The sequence below is a fragment of the Triticum dicoccoides genome, chromosome 1A, assembly GCF_002162155.2.
Source record: "Triticum dicoccoides isolate Atlit2015 ecotype Zavitan chromosome 1A, WEW_v2.0, whole genome shotgun sequence".
NCBI lineage: Eukaryota > Viridiplantae > Streptophyta > Magnoliopsida > Poales > Poaceae > Triticum > Triticum dicoccoides.
Window position 1 is genome coordinate 76,481,590 of NC_041380.1, and position 23,948 is coordinate 76,505,537.

Sequence of the window (23,948 nt, forward strand, 5' to 3'; positions counted from 1 at the left end):
CTCGGTGGTGTGCGCGAGAGGGAAGCAGAGGAGGGAACGGGGTCCAGGGGAAGAGAGGGGAGGCGCAGGGGGCGAGGGGGGGGGGAGTGCGTGGCTTCACCAGGGCGTCGAGAGGGAGTCGGGGAGGCTGCCACGGCGAAGCAGGAGGTGGCCGGCGCTCTTCGGGCGCGCGCCACGCCTCGCCTCTGCCTACTGGCAGAGGAAGAAGAGGACAAGGGGGGGAAAGGAGGTGGGCTGGGCCGCGCTGGGCCGGTCCTGTTGGGCTGCACGGGTAAGTGGCCAGGTAAAACTTTTCTCTCTCTTTCTATTTCTGTTTTTATTTATTGTTTTCTATTTTGTTCTGTTTTGTTTTAGTTTAGTAAAATACTAAACCATTTTAATAAATTATGTAGTTTATTATGTGGCTTACTAAAATATATACAAAGCCACTCACAACTTCCAGAATTATTTGGAGTCATATTTAATATATATTAAATATAAATCCAAAGCAAATAGTTATTGGATTAATTCAAATGGCCAAAATAAATATCTCTGTGACTCCAAAAATATTGGTTTAAATTTTACCTCTCACCAATATTTCCATGGAATAACAGGGACATTTTCTTGGACACATTTGATGAAATTTAAATGTTGGTTATTTTTAGAGGTCTTCTGAGGCTTTGAAAATTCCTCAATTCAATTTCATTTGAATTTAAACATGATGCTCACATGAGGTCTAGCCTAGTGCATTACCAGAAGCTAGGGATGTGACAACTCACCCCCACTAAACAAGAATCTCGTCTCGAGATTCAAGCGTAGGGTAGGCTGAAGGGGAAACGCAAACTAGTATAATCTTCACGATCCCGGTTGCACTTCAAATGAACGTTGATTTGAACACCATCTTTGTCTTGTCGTCTTGCTCTGAGAACTCCAGCTAATCATGACAAGAAGAGGAAAGGAAAACTCTGGAAGGATCGGTCTTCTCGAAGATCGAACAACTTAGGATTAACTCCCGGAATGAGACATAGAACCATCTCTCGGGTTGAGACACGAGATACACATCAAGAGGGGTGGAAGAAACGGATGATGAAGGTTCACTAGGTGGACAATAATTCCACACTTAAGAAGGTGGTAAACGATCGTCAACGTAGCGAGGAGTTAAGTTGCCATGATACCACAATGATGCACCTTAGGGAAGGTGACTCGAAGATATATCCCCTTAAGTGGCAAAAAGAATTACCTTTGATATAGAGATCATTGAGACTCTCTATATCAGCCTAAGGCAAATCATAACAATCGATTGGCGGGGGTCGGTAGAATGGCATACTCGGACTTGGATGATGTGGATTACCTTGTTGAAGACAACGTAATGGATGAATTTGCTTACCACCGGAAATGGAAGAGACCCATGGTAGAAGGGCACATTGACGGTGCAAGCTAGGAACAAAATGCAAATGCTGGGAATGATTCTGGTAACTGGGGAAGAACCCAACAACAGAGAGTGAATTCACTGTTTGCAAAGGTCATAGCATTGCCGAGGAAACTGAGAGCAAACCCAGCTAGTGCCGAGGATAACACGTAGCGCTTGTGCGTGCTCTCAAGAACTTGAGCATTTCCACATTCATCAAGGTTTTACCAACATCCGTGTCAAGGATCCTGGCCACACAACTTGCTACCACGATGAATGATGATGGATGATGCAGATGCAAAGGAAGATAACACTTCTCAGATCACACCTTAGCGAAGCCAAGGAACAAAATCTGGATGATCGACCGAGAGACATTTAGCACTCCGCTTCTAATGTTCTCCTTGATGTGCTAGTGTAACCCATTCATAGATATGGTTTGATAACTAGAACATCAAGTAAAGGTCGGACTTCGGGAGCAATAGAATCCATAAGGAACAGTTACGGAGGTAAATCCTAGGAAATCCTTATGGGGAGGTGGCCAACTTCTTCAATCAAGATACTACAATAATAGATCTTCCGGCTGGGTGTGTTGGCCACGACATCCACTTTACCGGTTATCGAGGGACCAATATTATAGTTCTTGGGAAATGTTCCAAACCATCATATCTGCCTGAGATTCAGATCTGGTTGGTGTCAGGATATTCCGGACTCATCGAGTCTAGGAAGAAAAACGAAAGTTTGCAACACAAATCGATGAGATGACGTTGCGAGATTCTCGGGAGATGAACTATGATAGCAAGCTCCAAAACATGAGCTGGTTCTGCTACAAACATGTGAACATGTTGTCCCAGACAAGCATGCCCACATGGTAGTCTTACAATAAAACACTACCGAGTTCTGGTTGGGAACCATCAGCGAGGATATCGAAGTTCTTTCATAAATCCGGATAAGCTCTTATGAAGATACTCCTTCTCCTTGAACAAATCAGTCAGTGGCTTGGTGTGCTAGGATACACATATGGAATGAAGGTTGCAAGTCTCCAGACCACAGAATACTTCGCACGTGTGCATGACTGACTTGCGATGATTCCAGAGGAAGCAACATTGACTTTCTCGAGTCCACAGCGGCAACTTGCATCAAATGCACATGAACTAGAGGAAGTCACTTCTCACATCCGAGCATATGCTTCATGAGCTAGCATGAACAAATGCTTCAAAAGTTTCCAACACTAACTTATTGTCCAACAAAATCATGGAGGAGATAAGGATGTTGTCAATGGGCTCAACAACTATTCATCTGGGTTTCCTTTTAAAAGGAATTCCATAGTTAAGTGAACGCGGTGATAGCATTGGTCAGACCAAAGATGTAATGGTGTATGCTCGAGGGATCAACCACGAATAAGACAACATTACGAGCATCGTTGGTACTAATTTGATTTGACGATAGCCCACACTCAAATCAAAGGATTGATAAGACAATAGGTCCAGCAACTGATCACAAGGACCAATCGATGAAGATATCATCTTTCTTCAGCACACCCTACACAAGAATATCCCTTTGGAACGAACTAAGTCAGGCAAGCTTTTATCTTCCAACTCTCCAAGTTGTTGTCTAGCTTAACCAACTAGCTCAGGGATATCTAACACCGATTCTTGGAGAGAAGGTGGTTCATAAGAAACCAACTTGATCACGGGCTCAACATACGGTCAGGTGACGACCTGGTGATACTTCCGAGAAGACATTCAGAAAATCACGAACCACCGGTATGTTACTAAGCTCGAGAACAATCTCGCTTTTGAGGGCAAGATGATATAATCAAATGAGTGAGGACTTGACAAGATCCTAACTCATCAATCGAAGGGTGCACCGAAATAAGAACTAGGTAGTACGATAAGTCTTAGAAGGATGATTCAAAAACCAACATGCTAAGAATGAAATTATTATCCTTTAACTACCAAGCAACGGAGTTGCTGGGAGTATTAATTTCACACACCACAATTCATTTGTCGGTATTCCGGTTGCATCAACACGAGGGCCGAGGAATGACTAATGATGGTGAGAAGTATCACTGTACCAAGAGTTCATAGGATGGTGTGCAATTCCTATAACAATCTCGATATAGAATAAGGTAATACTCCAAGGTAGAACAGAACCAAAAGCTGGATTGGCATTTGATCTGCGGAATACAACTACTTTGACCCAATCCTAGATATGGACGAGGTACTGGAGTTTGTTTCTCCAAGTCATTCAGGACAGAATGGCTTGACAGACCACAAGAGTAATAGGCATCGACAAACGAACGCACGCATACTCTTGACTATCAACTGATAGACGAGGGTCAGAATGCAACTAAAGAGAACAACTCAAAGGAACATATAACTTTCTGAGTTGTGGATGCATAGATTAGTATGTCGAACAAAGTTCAACATAATTCTTCCGGATAACCCATGCAGAAAGGTTGAGCTGGCAGAGTCACAATATAGCATGGAGAACTCATAGAGGGCCTGTTGTGATCTTTTGATCCAACAAACTTCTGCCATAATGGTTCATGGTATTTGGAAGAACGATATACCACGGACCTCGAGGACTATCGCAAAGGTTACTAATATACTAAAGGCACTAGCAATTACTATCAACATGAAGTAGGTAGAGTGAATCTCGGGTTCAAAAACCCAGGAACAGAATACCTATTACTAAGTAGCATCACGGGATGCTTTCGAGAATGATGGCCAGAATCATCACACTGGGAACACAATCATGGCTAAATTACTAGATGATCCCCTAAGACACCTAGGGTCATAATAATATCTCCAACATATATGTCAAGGTAACGGAGTACCTCAACTCACTGATTAGTGTGGTTAATCTGGCCCATGGGAACATTAAAACGGGAAGAAAGGATTTGCAGATGCATCAGACTACTTAGAAACCTGGGATGACTCGGGCAGCATAACGGCTGTAAATGCTCAGAAAAGATTTGAGACATTCACAAAAATGGTGGCATAACCACTCAGAAGCACAATATCAAGGTTCCGAGATCAACAATTAACATACAGAAGTAGTAGGAACTGAACTGAGACTTAAATCCAACAATCTTATAAGTCTACTGATTAGTAACACGTGATCCTGATAGAAAGAAGAGATAGCCTAGTTCTTAATCCCCGCAGGAAAGATAAGATGACTCAGATCAGAAGGGCATGAGGTATAAGGAGTAAAAGAGCCTTACGTTCCATCCCACAATCAATTCCCTTATATAACTAAAGAATTTCTAGACTCAACTTCGACCAGTTTGGCTTGGTAATCCTACAGGCAGTCAAGCTCTGATACCAACGCTGTCAGAGACCCCGACTCGATGCCACATAGATCTAGCATGTAACACTTCATATCACTTTGCGGCCTCACGCACGGTATTCCCACGGGTGTCGCCTTACCTTTACCCGGGACCGTTTGCGCCTTTTGGCACACGTATATGACAGTGTCGCTAGCATCCATATGATAAGGAGCCCGGGCTGACATGGCTAGTCGTAAACCCAAAGTGGCACAGACTTACAGGGACAGGCATCCATGACCCAGCATCGAACGTGTCGGTCATCAGCGAGTGAATCCAGGCTGTAGCACTGGGCTAGCAGGACTCCGGTGAACCGGGCTGTAGCGGGCTAACAGGACTCCGGTATTCATCGCGTGACATTTCCCCGAAGGGACAGACACAGGAACGAAGAAGGACACATGCTGGCCAGCCTAAGTGTTCCGGAGCAGTAGCAAGCTACCATGGCTCGGTGGAAACACTAGGAGACATTTCCCGGTAAGAGAGGCTACTAAAGATAAACAACTAGATGGTCAGATCCCACACATACCAAGCATTTCAATAGCATACACACAATATGCTCGATATGTGCAAATACAACATGGCATCACAACATGACTCTACGACTCAAGTAATTTATTCAATAGGCTCCGAGGAGTGAGATATTACAAACATGGGTCTCATGACCCAACAATCAGAGCATACAAGTCAAAGCACAAGCGGAAGCTATCATGTCTGAGTACAGACATCTATAAATGAAAAAGGCTGAGAAGCCTGGCTGTCTATCAGATCCTGTTGAGGGCACAAGACCGTAGCTGAGGTAACAAGCTAAACGTCGAAGTCCAAACGGAACTACTAGTGAGACTGAAGTGTCTCTGCAAAAACATAAATAGGCAAACGTGAGTACAAATGTACCCAGCAAGACTTACATCAGAACTATCTACATATGCATCATTATCAACAAAGGGGATGGTGGGGTTTAACTGCAGCAAGCCAGCTTTGACTCGGTGGCTATCCTGAACTACGACTACGAGTAACTCTTTTGAGGTGGCGCACACGAGTCCACATATTCACCATATCAATACACCACTATGGATCCGCTCCCGTCTCCCTACGAGAACGCCATCCATAGCACTCACGCTTATCTTGCGTATTTTAGGGTATCCACTTTCACTTGTCTATGAACTGATATAAGCAACCCAGAAGTCCTTTTCCGTGGACACGGCTATTCGAATAGATCATATTAACCCTGCAGGGGTGTACTTCTTCACACACGCTCTCACCACTTACCGCCGTTTACACGACATGTACTCGGCAACCTTCAAGCGGAAGCCCAACGTGGGTGTCGGCCACGGCCTGCCTAAACACTCAAGTCTCTAGTCCAGGTTTATCGCCTATTCGGGTTCCATCCATGAGGAGATCCGGCCGGAGTTTCGCTCACAGCCCCAAACGATGTGAACAGGGTTCCCGAGACACCAAACGGGCGCCCGGTACACCGTGCCACGTGCCTACCGCATCACAGCCCACCCCTACGGTCAGCGCTACGCACGGCCTCCAGCATACTACAAACACCAGAAACTACTTGCAACTCCTGGACAGAGGACAAGGGTGATTAAGAAGCCGAGAGGGTCCATTGGTTTCGGGCCCAATGCGTGGTAGTAGCTGAATCATGGATCACAAACACAGAACTCAGTTCCTGAGGACGGCTGCAATGAGACAACCCACCATGTACTCCTACATGGCCTCTCACCGCTACCTTTACCAAAACGTGTTCACACACTTAGCTCACACACAGTAGGACATGTTCACACGCCTCTGATTCATCCCCGATGAATCAGACCTGACTCAACTCTAAGCAGTAGCAGGCATGACAACAAACATAAATGAGTAGGCACATCAGGGCTCAAACAACTCCTACTCATGCTAGTGGGTTTCATCTATTTACTGTGGCAATGACAGGTCATGCAGAGGATAAAGGGGTTCAGCTACCGCAGCAGGTAACAGATGAATCGTTGTTGTCCTAATGCAGTAAAAGAGAGCAGGAGCGAGAGAGTAGGATTGTATCGGAATGAACAAGGGGGTTTTGCTTGCCTGGCACTTCTGAAGATAGCATTGAGTCTTCATCAGTGTCAACGATCGCATCATCGATATCACGTCTATCGAGAGGGGACAAATACCGGCAACACAGAAGGGAACACAATCAATGCAATGCACAATATGATGCATGCTATTACATGGCAATATGAATGTGTTTTGGGCTAATGCACCTAAAACCAGATTAAATGAAGTTGGTTTGAATCCAAGATTCAAATTCAAACTCCATATGTGGTTATTTAAATGTCATTCACTTCATTTGCTCTAAACAGTAGTGATAAGTTGTTCTAACATGCATGAAAATGGTACAGATGGATTCCTTGAATTTTTCTGATAATTTTTCATATATAAATTATTTAATTTGGAGTTACGGTTAATTTTCTATGCATTTTGGAAGTTTTAGGCATTTTTCTGGAATTTCAGAATTAAATTAAATCCAGAAAGCATTACTGCGTCAGCATGACGTTGGCATGACATCAGCAAGTCAACAGGGGCCGGCTCGGGTCAAACCTGACGTGTGGGGTCCACACGTCAGTGACACATGGGCTAATCCCGCGTTGACCCGGGCTTTGACCCACTACGGGGCCCACTGTCAGTGGCTGTGGGGGGGTGTTTAGGCGTCATTAGTGCTAATTAGGCGTGCCACGTCGGCAGTCGCTGGAGTGTCGCCGGCGATGACCACGGCCGACAGCGGAGGTGCACCGTGCGCTCGCTACGGAGCACCATTTGACGTGCGGTTTGCTCCTACGGGTTCCTGGGAGGAAGGCGCATCTAAAGAGGCAAGTGACAGCAGCTGGGGTGGCCGGAGCTGCCGGCGGCGAGCTCCTTTGCGGCTGCCGGAGTTCGGGCAATCTCGGGGTCGGGGTTAGGGAGCACGGCAGGAGGAGCTGGGGCGTGCTACGGACTCCTGAGATCACGGTGAGCACGTCAGTGGGCTTGGATACGAGCTGGGGTGGCTGTGGCCACGGCCACGCCATGGCCGGCGGCGAGAGATTCTCGGGCAAAGTGGTGGGGCTAGCTAGACAGGGAGGTGGGGCACGGGGAGAGGGGGAATCGGGTCGAGGGCTCACCGCGGTTCTTCTGGTGCTGCTGGCGAGGCAGGGGAGGCACGGGGTCCGGCGAATCGGCGGCGGCGGTCCTCGGTGGCCGAGGAGAGGAAAAACGTCGGGACGGCGCTTCGGGGCTTCTCCGGTCGCGTGAGTCGATGGGGAGGTCGTGGGAGGCACTGCGGAGCTCAGGAGCACGTCGGGGAGGAGAGGGGGTGGCGGTGGCCATGGGTACGGCGATGATGACGGCGAGCTCCGCTCGGTGGTGTGCGCGAGAGGGAAGCAGAGGAGGGAACGGGGTCCAGGGGAAGAGAGGGGAGGCGCAGGGGGCGAGGGGAGGGGAGTGCGTGGCTTCACCAGGGCGTCGAGAGGGAGTCAGGGAGGCTGCCACGGCGAAGCAGGAGGTGGCCGGCGCTCTTCGGGCGCGCGCCACGCCTCGCCTCTGCCTACTGGCAGAGGAAGAAGAGGACAAGGGGGGGAAAGGAGGTGGGCTGGGCCGCGCTGGGCCGGTCCTGTTGGGCTGCACGGGTAAGTGGCCAGGTAAAACTTTTCTCTCTCTTTCTATTTCTGTTTTTATTTATTGTTTTCTATTTTGTTCTGTTTTGTTTTAGTTTAGTAAAATACTAAACCATTTTAATAAATTCTGTAGTTTATTATGTGGCTTACTAAAATATATACAAAGCCACTCACAACTTCCAGAATTATTTGGAGTCATATTTAATATATATTAAATATAAATCCAAAGCAAATAGTTATTGGATTAATTCAAATGGCCAAAATAAATATCTCTGTGACTCCAAAAATATTGGTTTAAATTTTACCTCTCACCAATATTTCCATGGAATAACAGGGACATTTTCTTGGACTCATTTGATGAAATTTAAATGTTGGTTATTTTTAGAGGTCTTCTGAGGCTTTGAAAATTCCTCAATTCAATTTCATTTGAATTTAAACATGATGCTCACATGAGGTCTAGCCTAGTGCATTACCAGAAGCTAGGGATGTGACACCTGGATTACGGGGTCTCCGGACAACCGGACTATATCCTTTGGCCGAACTGTTGGACTATGAAGATACAAGATTGAAGACTTCGTCCCGTGTCCGGATGGGACTCTCCTTGGCGTGGAAGACAAGCTAGGCAATACAGATGTGTAGATCTCCTCCCTTATAACCGACTCTGTGTAACCCTAGCCCCCTCCGGTGTCTATATAAACCGGAGGGTTTAGTCCATAGGAGGACATACAATCAGACCATAGGCTAGCTTCTATGGTTTAGCCTCTACGATCTCGTGGTAGATCACTTGTAATACTCATATCATCAAGAACAATCAAGCAGGACGTAGGGTATTACCTCCATCAAGAGGGCCCGAACCTGGATAAACATCGTGTCCCCTGCCTCCTGTTACCATCCTCCTTAGACACACAGTTCGGGACCCCCTACCCGAGATCCGTCGGTTTTGACACTGACATTGGTGCTTTCATTGAGAGTTCCACTGTGCCGTCACCGTAAGGCTTGGTGGCTCCTTCAATCATCGGTAACAATGCAGTCCAGGGTGAGGTTTTCCTCCCTGGATAGATCTTCGTATTCGGTGGCTTCGCACTGCGGGCCAATTCGCTTGGCCATCTGGAGCAGATCGAGAGCTACGCCCCTGGCCATCAGGTCAGGTTTGGAAACTTAAACTACACTGCCGACATCCGCGGAGACTTGATCTTCGACAGATTCAAGCCCATGTTAGGTGCGCCGCACAGTCACGACGAGCATGACGTAACTCTGCCGTCGGACAATATTCGGAGATCGCATGTGCAACTACTCCGGTCGTCAATCCAGAGCAAATCGTGCCATCCGAGAGCGGAGGGATAGACTCCGCCATGGAGGCCGCACTCTCAGTGGCGATAGATCCGAATACTGACCTCACCCCTTACGAGAGCTGTGTCGCCGAACCACTGGATTCACCTCCGGCCACGGACTCCGAGCCGCTTACATCCATGCCCGTCGAATCCGACTGGGCGCCGATCATGGAGTTCACCTCCGTGGATATCTTTCAGCACTCACCTTTCGGCGATGTGCTAAATTTCTTAAGGTCTCTCTCCTTGTCAGGAGAACCTTGACCGAACTATGTCCGGCTAGAATTGGATGCGGACGACGAAGAAATTCGCTGCCCACCCACCACCCACTTAGTAGCCACTATCAATGACTTAACCGACATGCTCAACTTTGACTCTGAAGACATCGACGGCATGGACGAGGATGCAGGAGACGAACAGGAACCAGCGCCCACAGGGCGCCAGACAACCACTTCATCACATGACATATACATGGTGGATACACCCAAATAAGGCAATGGCGAAGAGACAGCGGAGGATGGCCCCTCCAAGAAGCAACCCAAGCGCCGACGTCAGCGGCGCCGCTCTAAGTCCCACCATAGCAAAAACTGCGATAACAGCGCAAGAGAAAATAACACTCCAGTCGACTCAAGAGGAAACGACGACCACATTGCCCCGGCGGCAGAGCACAATGAAGCTACAAGCGGTGAACATAGTACGAATTCGGCGTCCGAACACAGCGACACCGAGGATAAACCTTATCAAACCCCCTCTGGGGAGGAAAACAGTTCGGACGAAGATGCACACATCAATTCGGAAACGCACTTGGAGCAAGAGAACCTCCGCAGCAGGCTTATTGCCACAGCGAGGAGTCTGAAGAAGCAGAAGCAAAGGCTTAAGGCCGCACAAAATACGCTCAACAGCAGGTGGAACAAAGTGCTCGACAACGAAGCAAAGTATGGTGGAAGTTACCACACAAAGATCTATCCAAAGCGCAAGCTATTGCCTGAATTCGACGACGAGGCCTTAGAGCCCACACTGCCAAAAAACAAAACGGCCAACCAGTTGGATCAACCACCTTGTGACCGTGATAGAGCGGCTAACAAGGTCGCAGGTAAGTCAACACACGATCTACGTGAGGACTTGCGCCAAAAATCCGATACGACCAGATCCATCTATGGATCTAGGGAGCGCGCTCCGGCACAAAATCAAAACCGAATACTACAACTGTCCGAACGCCATGGTACATCCAAGTACAGGGGTGCCGCACACTCCCTATGTTTCACCGATGAGGTGCTGGACCACGAATTCCCAGAAGGATTCAAACCAGTCAACATAGAGGCGTACAACGGGACCACAGACCCTGGGGTCTGGATTGAGGACTTTATCCTCCATATCCATATGGCTCACGGAGACGATCTCCACGCCATAAAATACTTGCCCCTCAAGCTTAAAGGACCAGCTCGGCACTGGCTGAAAAGCCTCCCCGAAAACTCAATTGGAAGTTGGGAGGAGCTCGAGGACGCTTTTCGGGCTAATTTTCAAGGGACCTACGTTTGACCTCCGGATGCAGACGATTTAAGTCATATAATTCAACAATCAGGAGAGTCCGCCCGAAAGCTTTGGAACAGGTTTCTCACCAAGAAGAACCAAATCGTCGACTGTCCGGACGCCAAAGCCTTAGCAGCTTTCAAACACAGCGTCCGAGACGAATGGCTCGCCAGACACCTCGGCCAAGAAAAACTGAGAACAATGGCAGCTCTAACAAGTCTCATGACCCGCTTTTGCACGGGCGAAGATAGCTGGTTAGCCCGCAGTAGCACCAGCGACCCAAGCACATCTGAAGTCAGGGATGGCAATGGAAAACCACGACGCAATAAAAGCAAGCGTCGAAATAAAGTAGATAGCCCAGATAATACGGCAGTAAACGCCGGATTTAGGGGCTCTTGACCAGGTCAGCGGAAAAAGCCTTTCAAAGGCAGCAGAGACAGACCGTCTGGCCTAAACAAGATTCTTGACAAACTATGTCAGATTCATGGCACCCCCGATAAACCGGCAAATCACACCCACAGAGAATGCTGGGTCTTCAAGCAGGCCGGTAAGCTAAATGCCAAACACAAGGGGGGAGACACCAAGCGAAGACGAGGACGAGCCTTGCTAACAAAGCACTGGAGGACAGAAAAAATTCCCACCAGAGGTTAAAAAAGTCAACATGATCCATGTGACGAAGAGGAGAAGCAAACATGCACTCCGAGACACATGCGCCATAGAGCCCGTCACCCCTAGGTTCAACCCCTGGTTGGCATGTCCGATCACTTTTGATCGCGGGGATCACGCGACAAGCATCCGGCAGGAAGGATTGGCTGCCTTGGTGTTAGACCCAATAATAAATGGATACCATCTCACACGAGTCCTCATGGACGGCGGCAGTGGTCTAAATCTGATATATCAGGACACAGTCCGCAAAATGGGGATATGCCCGACAAAAATAAGCCACTGTACTACTACCTTCAAGGGAGTAATACCAGGCCTAGAGGCCCGCTGCACGGGCTCTCTATTACTAGAGGTTGTATTCGGTTCTTCCGACAACTTCCCAGGCAAAAGGTTAACTTTCTACATCGCTCCATTCCGAAGTGGCTATCAGGCACTACTCGGAAGAGCGGCTTTCGCTCGTTTTAATGCAATACCGCATTACGCTTCTCTCAAGCTTAAGATGCCTGGTCCACGTGGCACCATCATAGTTAGTGGAAACACTGAGCGTTCTCTACGCGCGGAAGAATGTGTGGCGGCTTTAGCCGCCGAGCACTAGACGGCCTCACCAACCAGAAAAAATGACAGGTCGTCAAGACCATGGACACGGTTAGACGAGTCCGGTGCATCACTACATATACATGAGATTGGTTTGATGATCAAACCCTCCTAGACTGTACCAGGGGCTTCCCGCGTGTAATCAGGGCTAGTCCGGCTCAACTTAAATTATCTTGAATTTTAATGGTTTATTGATAATAACCAATTTTCTGGCACGACAACTTTCACCTAAGTTCTTCTCTTTTACAGATGACAATCGTGCTACACCCGTCTAGGACAAGGCACAACGGAGACACAAGCGCAGACGTGCAGCAGGGACCCGCTCAAAGGTTTCTTTTTAGATTAAGACCCTGTGTAAACCTTTTTTAATGTCTCTTGTTGTTCACATCCTCCGGATACTCAATACAACCGAGAAGGATGCCGACGTATTGGCATGTGGCCACGTCAGGATATTGCACGTACCTGGACACCCGGGGTTTATTATTAAGGGCATTGGTCAGCCCGGCATATGTTATAAAGACCGAATACCTTAGGGAGTGTTCGGCGTCGCGAGTTTGGCCTTATATGCATCAGCTCCGAATCATGTCTTTGGTCAAATGTTGGGTTTGCCTGGCTCCCATGTTTTGGTACCTTACGTTCCGCTATATCGGCTAAGGTAGCACTGGGAGAACTACTGCAATTGTGCCCTGGTTCATCTAGATGAGCACCTCAGTAGAGAAAGCCGAAAACTGACTGTCATGATATAGCGCGAGACTGGTCAACCACTCGATGACTCAGCGGAATCTTCAGGATTCCTCCGCATTAATGAAGGGCCGTTTCCCGGTCATGTACGTACGCGCCCCATATTCGGACGAGCGCAGAAGTACCAGGGGCTATATAGTAGCCCCACCGTCAAACTCCTATGGCTAAGTGAAAGTGTTAAAGCAATATAGTCTGATTGCCTCGTTCGCTGTGCTACCACCTCCTTAATGGACCAAGACGTTGGATCAAGTGTGAATACGCGTATTTTGCGAACACCCCCGCATTATATGCATGGGGGTGGAAGCCGACGACTGCAAACTTTCAGGTTATATACATATATACATAAACGGGCGCACAGGAGGCATCATAATACTTTCAGGCAAAAGTATAAACACAGCCTTGATAACTCAATAAAACATTGTTCTTACAATCAGAGTACATGTCACTAGAACATAATATTCTTTGAGCACTGAGCCTCTATCGAACGAGCGCCTTCAAGAACTTCTTCAAAGTAGTGCTCAGCAGCCACTCGGCCCACGGCCGAACCCTGTGTTGCAACAGTGGTGGCCTCCATCTCTACCCAGTATGTCCTGACACGGGCAAAGGCCATCCGCGCACCCTCTATGCACGCCGACCTCTTCATAGCTTCGATGGGCGGCAAAGCACCAAGGAATTGTTGCACTAAACTAAAGTAACTATTCGGCCTTGGCCCTCCCAGCCATAGATGATCCACAACGGACCTCATGGTGAGTCCGGACAACCTATGGAGCTCGGCCCACTCGGCCATTCGCTCATTCAACAGCAGCGGACGCACTGGAGCATGGAATTATGACCAGAACAGCTTTTCCACTTCGCGATCTTTTTGATCCTTGAAGTACTCGGCTGCATCAGTAGCACTTGCCGCCAAATCCATGTAGGCGTCCGCAGAGCTCCATAGTTGATCAAGAGGAGCATACTTCGGATCTCCGAACTTAGTCCGCAACAAGAAGGGCTTCCCAGCCACGATATCCGCGGCTTGATGCAGCTCCTCCTTCGTTGCTCTGATTTTAGAGCGGGCTTCCTTAGCTGCTACCATGGCCTTCTCCAGGTCCGTCTCCCTCACTCGGCTTGCTTCTTCAAGAAGTTGGTAACGGTCAGCGGCATCTTTCAACTCAATGGCCATCTTGGCTATCCTTTCCTTGCTCTGGTGATGCGCGGACTGTTTGGCCCTCAGCTCTTCGACCGCCTTTAGAGCAGCCGCATCGCTATTCCTTGCTTGTTCCTTGGCTCGAGAAAGCTCTGCCCGAAGGGTCTCCACAGTCGCAGCTCCATCTGTAGTCACAACATATTAAAGATACTGGCATCATGCTCCTCTTACTATGCGTTGATCACCGAAGAAATCACTTACCTTGTGCCTCGTCAAGCCGCTTGTTGACAAGCACGATGTCGGCATCTGCCGCATCAAGTTGCCGCTTTAGTTCGGCAAACCCATCAGTCCGGCTAGCCACCGGAGCTTCAGCCACCTGCACATAAAGGTGGTCTGCTTACTACCTGGGACTATGATCCTCTGTTTGCCGCCGTTTTCGACGACAATCAGAGTCTCAGGGGCTACTATCTGCATAGGGCACACCTAACGTGTGCGGTACTGTCAAAAACATACACTATTTTATGTACCTCAAAGCCTTTCAGCAGACTCATAAAAGCTTCATGCAATCCTCTTTCAGCGGAGGAAATCCTTTCAATTACCATACCCATTAGCGTACAATGCGCTTCTGAGATGGCCGCTTGCTCCAGAAGACCCTTCAGTGCGTCCGACCGCACACTCTATGGTTCCGGACTCTTTCTATTGATCTCTTTAGGAGCCGAATACTAAGGACTCCGGGTGGCCAAGGGATTACCCCCTGGCCTTGGCGGATCAGGAGAAACCCTCCTCGACGACACTTCAGGGTCGCCCGCCTCATGAGGCGGGGTTGCAGGGGGAGGTGTTTCACTCTCCATCATCTCCGGAAGAGGATCCCTCGAAGACGAACTCTGTCGAGAAGGGCTACGACCCGAGCTACAAGACATAAGCTTCGGTTATTGTCTTCAGAAGTAAGGTAGGATATTATCACTATTAAGTACTTTTCGATTACTTACACCGGTAGAGGGCTGATACCCTTGCGGACACTGTGCGGCATGGGTACCCCCTGAGGCAGGACCCTCTGGCAAAGATTTCTTCCCCCATTTGGAAACCTCTGTTTCCGGACCTTCAGAGGTGGTCCTCTTCCTTCCTCGAGGAGAGGGAATGTCAGATTCTTCTCCCTGGTTATCCTCCTTCGCGGAGGCGCTCATTCCCCCGGTTGGGACGAGTAGTGAGTGAGGCTCACTTTCGGCCTCTTTATTCCCCACTTTATCTTCCTTCGAGGGCACCTGATAAGGCGCCGGCTCCAGCATTCTGTCTAGTACTGGATTAGCCAAGCCCTCGGGAAGGGGGGCCAGACACCTGATCATCTCCGCCTTTGTTAGCCAGTCCTGGTCAAAGAACGGCTTTTCAGAATAATGTTATGATAAATAAGGGAAACAGTGTGTTCGGCCATGGGATTACTTACTTGGGTATCCGGGCGATTACAGCTCAGACCCGCATCCTCGGTGGTGTTCGGACACTTTATTTGTGGTCCGAATAATAGCTTGTACATCTCCTCGAGCATCATGCCGAGGAAGTGCTGAATGATTCGCGGTCCCTTCGGATTGAACTCCCACAAACGGAGAGGTCTACGTTTGCAAGGCGGGACCTAGCGAACTAGCATGACCTGCATCACCGTGACCAGGTTGATGTCTCTCTCAATGAGATCTCGGATGCGACTCTGCAATATTGGCACATCCTTTACTGGACGCCAGTTTAGCCCCTCGCTGATCCATGACGTCAGTTGTGGTGGGGGGGCGAGCGAAAGGCAGGGGCGGCTACCCACTTGACACTCCGGGGAGCTGTGATATAAAACCACTCCCATTGCCACAAACTGGACACCTATGAGAAGGAACCCTCTGGCCATGGAGCCTTGGCGCTTTTGCTTATTACGGCACCTCCGCACTCTGCGTGCCACCCCTCAGTCATCTTCGGCTTCACATTGAAGGTCTTGAGCCACAGGCCGAAGTGAGGGGTAATGCGGAGGAAGGCCTCACATACGATGATGAACGACAAGATGTGAAGGAGGGAATCCGGGGAAAGATCATGGAAATCCAGCCCATAATAGAACATGAGCCCCCTAACAAAGGGATCCAGAGTGAGGCCTAGTCCTTGGAGGAAGTGAGAGATGAACACAACACTCTCGTTGGGTTTGGGAGTGGGGATGACCTGCCCTCGGGCAGGCAGCCTGTGCGAAATTTTGGTGGTCCGATATCTGGCCTCTCTCAGCTTCTTGATGTCCTCCTCCATAACAGAGGAAGGCATCCACCAACCTTGGAGGTTGGATCCGGACATAGTTGAAGGTCCGAAGCGCCTGACCTGAGCCTTGGGTGTTGGAACTCGAGGCGGGGGGGGGGATTCGATTGAGCGTGAGAAGAAAAAGGACAGGTCTTGGCCTCTTTATAAAGAGGGTGAATGTCAAGCGTCCTCCTTGCGTCCGTTTTGGACTCGCCTAAAATCGAGGAGTCATACCAACGGGCACGAGTGGGTTACCCACGTCCGTATTGATGAGAATCCCATAATAAGGGGGACACGATCTCTTCTTCGACAAGACGTGTCAAGAAAACCGCCTCGCGATATGTGCGGTGCTGGTTGAGAAAAACGGTTCGAATAATAACCGGGCCATGACATGACATCGTGCTGTCAAAACGCGTCAGCAAATTAGATTTGTGGAAATATTATTCTCTCTACGGTGGTATGTGGAAATTATTTTGCAGGGCCGGACACTATCCTTGCGTCCAAAATCTTCTATGGAGTATTCGGAGGAGGAACCTACCTTGCAATGCCGAAGACAATACTGCGCGCCGGACTCATCGTCATTGAAGCCTGGTTCAGGGGCTACTGAGGGAGTCCTGGATTAGGGGGTCTCCGGACAGCCGGACTATATCCTTTGGTCGGACTGTTGGACTATGAAGATACAAGATTGAAGACTTTGTCCCGTGTCCGGATGGGACTCTCCTTGGCGTGGAAGACAAGCTAGGAAATACGGATGTGTAGATCTCCTCCCTTGTAACCGACTCTGTGTAACCCTAGCCTCCTCCGGTGTCTATATAAACCGGAGGGTTTAGTCCGTAGGAGGACATACAATCAGACCATAGGATAGCTTCTAGGGTTTAGCCTCTATGATCTCGTGGTAGATCAACTCTTGTAATACTCATATCATCAAGAACAATCAAGTAGGACGTAGGGTATTACCTCCATCAAGAGGGCCCGAACCTGGGTAAACAAGATGTTCCAAGAGTTGAAATTAGTATTTCAGACTCATGCCCATGTCGAAAGGTATGAGACCTTTGACAAGCACTTTGCCTACAATATGGAGGAGAATAGCTCAGCTAGTGAGCATGTGCTCAGAATGTCTGAGTACTACAATCACTTGAATCAAGTGGGAGTTAATCTTCCAGATAAGATAGTGATTAACAGAGTTCTCTAGTCACTATCACCAAGTTACTAGAACTTCATGATGAACTATAATATGCAAGGGATAACGAAACAATTCCCAAGCTATTCATGATGCTGAAATCGACGAAGGTAGAAATCAAGAAAAGCATCAAGTGTTGATGGTTCACAAGACCACTAGTTTCAAGAAAAGGGCAAAGGGAAGAAGGGGAACTTCAAGAAGAACGGCAAGCAAGTTGCTTCTCAAATGAAGAAGCCCAAGTCTAGACCCAAGCCTGAAATCGAGTGCTTCTACTGCAAAGGAAATGGTCACTGGAAGTGGAACTGCCCTAGATACTTGGCGGATAAGAAGGATGGCATAGTGAACAAAGGTATATTGGATATACATGTTATTGATGTGTACTTTACTAGTGTTTATAGCAACCCCTCGGCATTTGATACTGGTTCAGTTTCTAAGAGTAGTAACTCGAAACAGGAGTTGCAGGATGAACAAAAACTAGTTAAGGGTGAAGTGACGATGAGTGTTGGAAGTAGTTCCAAGATTGATATGATCATCATCGCACACTCCCTATACTTTCAGGATTAGTGTTGAACCTAAATAAGTGTTATTTGGTGTTTGCGTTGAGCATGAATATGATTTGATCATGTTTATTGCAATACGGTTATTCATTTAAGTTAGAGAATAATTGTTGTTCTGTTTACATGAATAAAACCTTCTATGGTCATACACCCAATGAAAATGGTTTATTGGATCTCGATCGTAGTGATACACATATTTATAATATTGAAGCCAAAAGATGCAAAGTTAATAATGATAGTGCAACTTATTTGTGGCACTGCCATTTAGGTCATATTGGTGTAAAGCGCATGAAGAAACTCCACGCTGATGGGCTTTTGGAATCACTTGATTACGAATCACTTGATGCTTGCGAACCATGCCTCATGGGCAAGATGACTAAGACTCCGTTCTTCGGAACAATGGAGCAAGCAACTGACTTATTGGAAATAATACATACTGATGTATGCAATCCAATGAGTGTTGAGGCTCGCAACAGGTATCGTTATTTTTTGACCTTCACAGATGATTTGAGTAAGATATGGGTATATCTTCTTGATGAAACATAAATCTGAAACATTTGAAAAGTTCAAATAATTTCAGAGTGAAGTGGAAAATCATCGTAACAAGAAAATAAAGTTTCTACGATCTGATCATGGAGGAGAATATTTGAGTTACGAGTTTGGTCTTCATTTGAAACAACACGGAATAGTTTTGCAACTCACGCCACCTGGAACACCACAGCATAATGGTGTGTCCGAACATCGTAACCGTACTTTATTAGATATGGTGCAATCTATGATGTCTCTTACCGATTTACCACTATCGTTTTAGGGTTATGCATTAGAGACAGTTGCATTCACGTTAAATAGGGCACCATATAAATCCTTTAAGACGACACCATATGAACTGTGGTTTAGCAAGAAACCTAATGTGTCGTTTCTTAAAGTTTGGGTCTATGATGCTTATGTGAAAAAGTTTCAACCTGATAAGCTCAAACCCAAATCGGAGAAATGCCTATTCATAGGATACCCAAAGGAAACTGTTGGGTACACCTTCTATCACAGATCCGAAGGCAAGATATTCGTTGCTTAGAATGGATCCTTTCTAGGGAAGAAGTTTATCTCGAAAGAAGTGAGTGTGAGGAAAGTAGAACTTGACGAGGTAATTGTACCTACTCCCTTATTGGAAATTAGTTCATCACTGAAATCAGTTTCAGTGATTCCTACACCAGTAAGTGAGGAAGGTAATAATGATGATCATGAAACTTCTGATCAAGTTACTACCGCGTAGGTAAACCAGAGTAAGTTCCGCACCAGAGTGGTATGGTAATCCTGTTCTGGAAGTCATGTTACTAGACCATGATGAACCTACAAACTATGAGGAAGCGATGATGAGCCCAGATTCCGCAAAATGTCTTGAGGCCATGAAATCTGAGATGGGATCCATGTATGAGAACAAAATATGGACATTGGTTGACTTGCCTGATGATCGGCAAGCCATCGAGAATAAATGGATCTTCAAGAAGAAGACTGACGCTGACAGTAAATTTACTGTCTAGAAAGCTTGACTTGTTGCGAAAGGTTTTTGAGAAGTTCAAGGAGTTGACTGCGATGAGACCTTCTCACCCATAGCGATGCTTAAGTCCGTCCGAATCATGTTAGGAGTTGCCGCATTTTATGAAATCTGGCAAATGGATGTCAAAACTGTATTCCTTCATGGTTTTCTTAAAAGAAGAGTTGTATATGATGCAACCAGAAGGTTTTGTCGATCCTAAAGGTGCTAACAAAGTGAGCAAGCTCCAGCGATCCATTTATGGACTGGTGCAAGCATCTCGGAGTTGGAATATATGCTTTGATAAAGTGATCAAAGCATATAGTTTTATACAGACTTGCGGTGAAGCCTGTATTTACAAGAAAGTGAGTGGGAGCACTATAGCATTTCTGATAAGTATATGTGAATGACATATTGTTGATCGGAAATAATGTAGAATTTTCTGGAAGGCATAAAGGAGTGTTTGAAAAGAGTTTTTCAAAGGAAGACCTCGGTGAAAGCTGCTTACATATTGAGCATCAAGATCTATAGAGATAGATCAAGATGCTTGATAAATTTTTTTCAAATGAGTACATACCTTGACAATATTTTGAAGTAGTTCAAAATGGAACAGTCAAAGAAAGAGTTCTTGCCTGTGTTGCAAGGTGTGAAGTTGAGTAAAGACTCAAAACCCGACCACAGCAGAAAATAAAAAGAGAATGAAAAGTCATTCCCTATGCCTCAGTCATAGGTTCTATAAAATATGGTATGTTGTTTACTAGTCCTATTGTATACCTTAGCATGATTCTAGCAAGGGAGTAAAATAGTGATCTAGGAGTAGATCACTGGACAGCGGTCAAAATTATCCTTAGAGGACTAAGGAAATATTTCTCGGTTATGGAGGTGATAAAAGAGTTCATCGTAAAGAGTTACGTTGATGCAAGCTTTTACTTCGATCTAGATGACTCTAAGTCTCGATTTGGATACATATTGAAAGTGGGAGCTATTAGCTAGAGTAGCTCCGTGCAGAGCATTGTAGACATAGAAATTTGCGAAATTCATACGGATCTGAATGTTGCAGACCCGTTGACTAAATTTCTCTCACAAGCAAACATGATCACTCTTTGGGTGTTAATCACATAGAGATGTGAACTAGATTATTGACTCTAGTAAACCCTTTGGGTGTTAGTCACATGGATATGTGAACTAATCACATAAAGATGTGAACTATTGGTGTTAAATCACATGACGATGTGAACTAAATTATTGACTCTAGTGCAAGTGGGAGACTGGAGGAAATATGCCCTAGAGGCAATAATAAAGTTGTTATTTATATTTCCTTATATCATGATAAATGTTTATTATTCATGCTAGAATTGTATTAACCGGAAACTTAGTACATGTGTGGATACATAGACAAATAGAGTGTCACTAGTTTACCTCTACTTGACTAGCTCGTTGAATCAATGATGGTTATGTTTCCTAACCATAGACATGAGTTGTCATTTGATTAACGGGATCACATCACTAGAGAATGATGTGATTGACTTGACCCATCCGTTAGCTTAGCATGATGATCGTCTAGCTTGTTGCTATTGCTTTCTTCATGACTTATACATGTTCCTATGACTATGAGATTATGCAACTCCCTAATACCGAAGGAACACTTTGTGTGCTACCAAACGTCACAACGTAACTGGGTGATTATAAAGGTGATCTACAGGTGTCTCCGATGGTACTTGTTGAGTTGGCATAGATCAAGATTAGGATTTGTCACTCCAATTGTCGAAGAGGTATCTTTGGGCCCTCTCGGCAATGCACATCATTATAAGCCTTGCAAGCATTGCAACTAATGAGTTAGTTGCAAGATGATGTATTATGGAATGAGTAAAGAGACTTTCCGGTAACGAGATTGAACTAGGTATTGAGATACCAACGACCGAATCTCGGGCAAGTAACATACCAATGACAAAGGGAACAACGTATGTCGTTATGCGGTTTGACCGATAAAGATCTTCGTAGAATATGTGGGAGCCAATATGAGCATCCAGGTTCCGCTATTGGTTATTGACCAGAGACGTGTCTCGGTCATGTCTACATAGTTCTCGAACCCGTAGGGTCCGCACGCTTAAAGTTCGGTGACGATCGGTATTATGAGTTTTTGTGTTTTGATGTACCAAAGGTAGTTCGGAGTCCCGGATATGATCACGGACATGACGAGGAGTCTCGAAATGGTCAAGACGTAAAGATCAATATATTGGACAACTATATTCGGACACCGGAAGTGTTCCGGGTGGTTTCGGAGAAAACTGGAGTGCCGGAGGGTTATCGGAACCCCCCTAGGAGAAATAGTGGGCCTTATGGGCCTTAGTGGAGAGAGAGAGGGCTGGCCTAGGGCAGGCCGCGCGCCCCTCCTCCTCTGGTCCGAGTTGGACTAGGAGAGGGGGGGCGGCGCCCCCCTTTCCTTCTCCCTCTCCCCTTCCTTTCCCCCTCCTAGTAGGAGTAGGAAAGAGGGGAGTCCTACTCCTACTAGGAGGAGGACTACTCCTCCTCCTGGCGCGCCTACAGTGGCCGGCCGGCCTTCCCCTTGCTCCTTTATATACGGGGGCAGGGGGCACCTCTAGACACACAAGTTGATCTGTTGATCTCTCCCAGCCGTGTGCGGTGCCCCCCTCCACCATAACCCACCTCGATCATATCGTAGCGGTGCTTAGGCGAAGCCCTATGTCGGTAGCATCATCATCACCGTCATCATGCCGTCGTGCTGACGAAACTCTCCTGTAAAGCTCTGCTGGATCGGAGTTCGTAGGACGTCATCGAGCTGAACGTGTGCTGAACTCGGAGGTGCCGTGCGTTTGGTACTTGGATCAGTCGGATCATGAAGACGTACGACTACATCAACCGCATTGTGCTAACGCTTCCGCTTTCGGTCTACGAGGGTACATGGACACACTCTCCCCTCTTGTTGTTATGCATCACCATGATCCTGTGTGTGCGTAGGATTTTTTTTTGAAATTGCTGCGTTCCCCAACAGTTATTACACATTATATCATAATACTTATGCATATTCTCTCTTATTTTACAAGGTTTACATGAAGAGGGAGAATGCCGGCAGTTGGAATTCTGGGCTGGAAAAGGAGAAAATATTAGAGACCTATTCTGCACAACTCCAAAAGTCTTGAAACTTCATGGAGCATGTTTTTGGAATAAATAAAAGATATTGGGAGAAGAAAGTACCAGAGGGGGGCCACCAGCCAGCCACAAGGGTGGACGGCACGCCCTACCCCCTGGGTGCGCCCCTGACCTTGTGGCCCCCCTGGCAGGCCTCCGGTGCCCATCTTTGGCTATATGGTGTCTTTTACCCAGGAAAAATCTAGAAGAAGCTTTCGGGACGAAGCGCCGCCATCTCGAGGCGGAACTTGGGCAGAACCAATCTAGGGCTCCGGCGGAGCTGTTCTGCCAGGGAAAACTTCCCTCTGGGAGGGGAAATCGCCGTCATCGTCGTCATCATCGATCCTCTCATTGAGAGGGGGTCAATATCCATCAACATCTTCACCAGCACCATCTCCTCTCAAACCCTAGTTCATCTCTTGTATTCGATCTTAGTCCAAAACCTCAGATTGGTACCTGTGGATTGCTAGTAGTGTTGATTACTCCTTGTAGTTGATGCTAGTTGGTTTATCCGGTGGAAGATTATATTTTCAGATCCTTAATGATAATTAATACTCCTCTGATTATGATTATGAATATGCTTTATGAGTAGTTATGTTTGTTCCTGAGGACATGGGAGAAGTCTTGTTATAAGTAATCATGTGACTTTGGTATTCGTTTGTTATTTTGATGAGATGTATGTTGTCTCTCTTCTAGTGGTGTTATGTGAACGTCGACTACATGACACTTCACCATTATTTGGGCCTAGGGGAAGGCACTGGGAAGTAATAAGTAGATGATGGGTTGCTAGAGTGACAGAAGCTTAAACCCTAGTTTATGTGTTGCTTCGTAAGGGGCTAATTTGGATCCATATGTTTCATGTTATGGTTAGGTTTACCTTAATACTTCTTTCGTAGTTGCGGATGCTTGCGAGAGGGGTTAATCATAAGTGGGAGGCTTGTCCAAGGA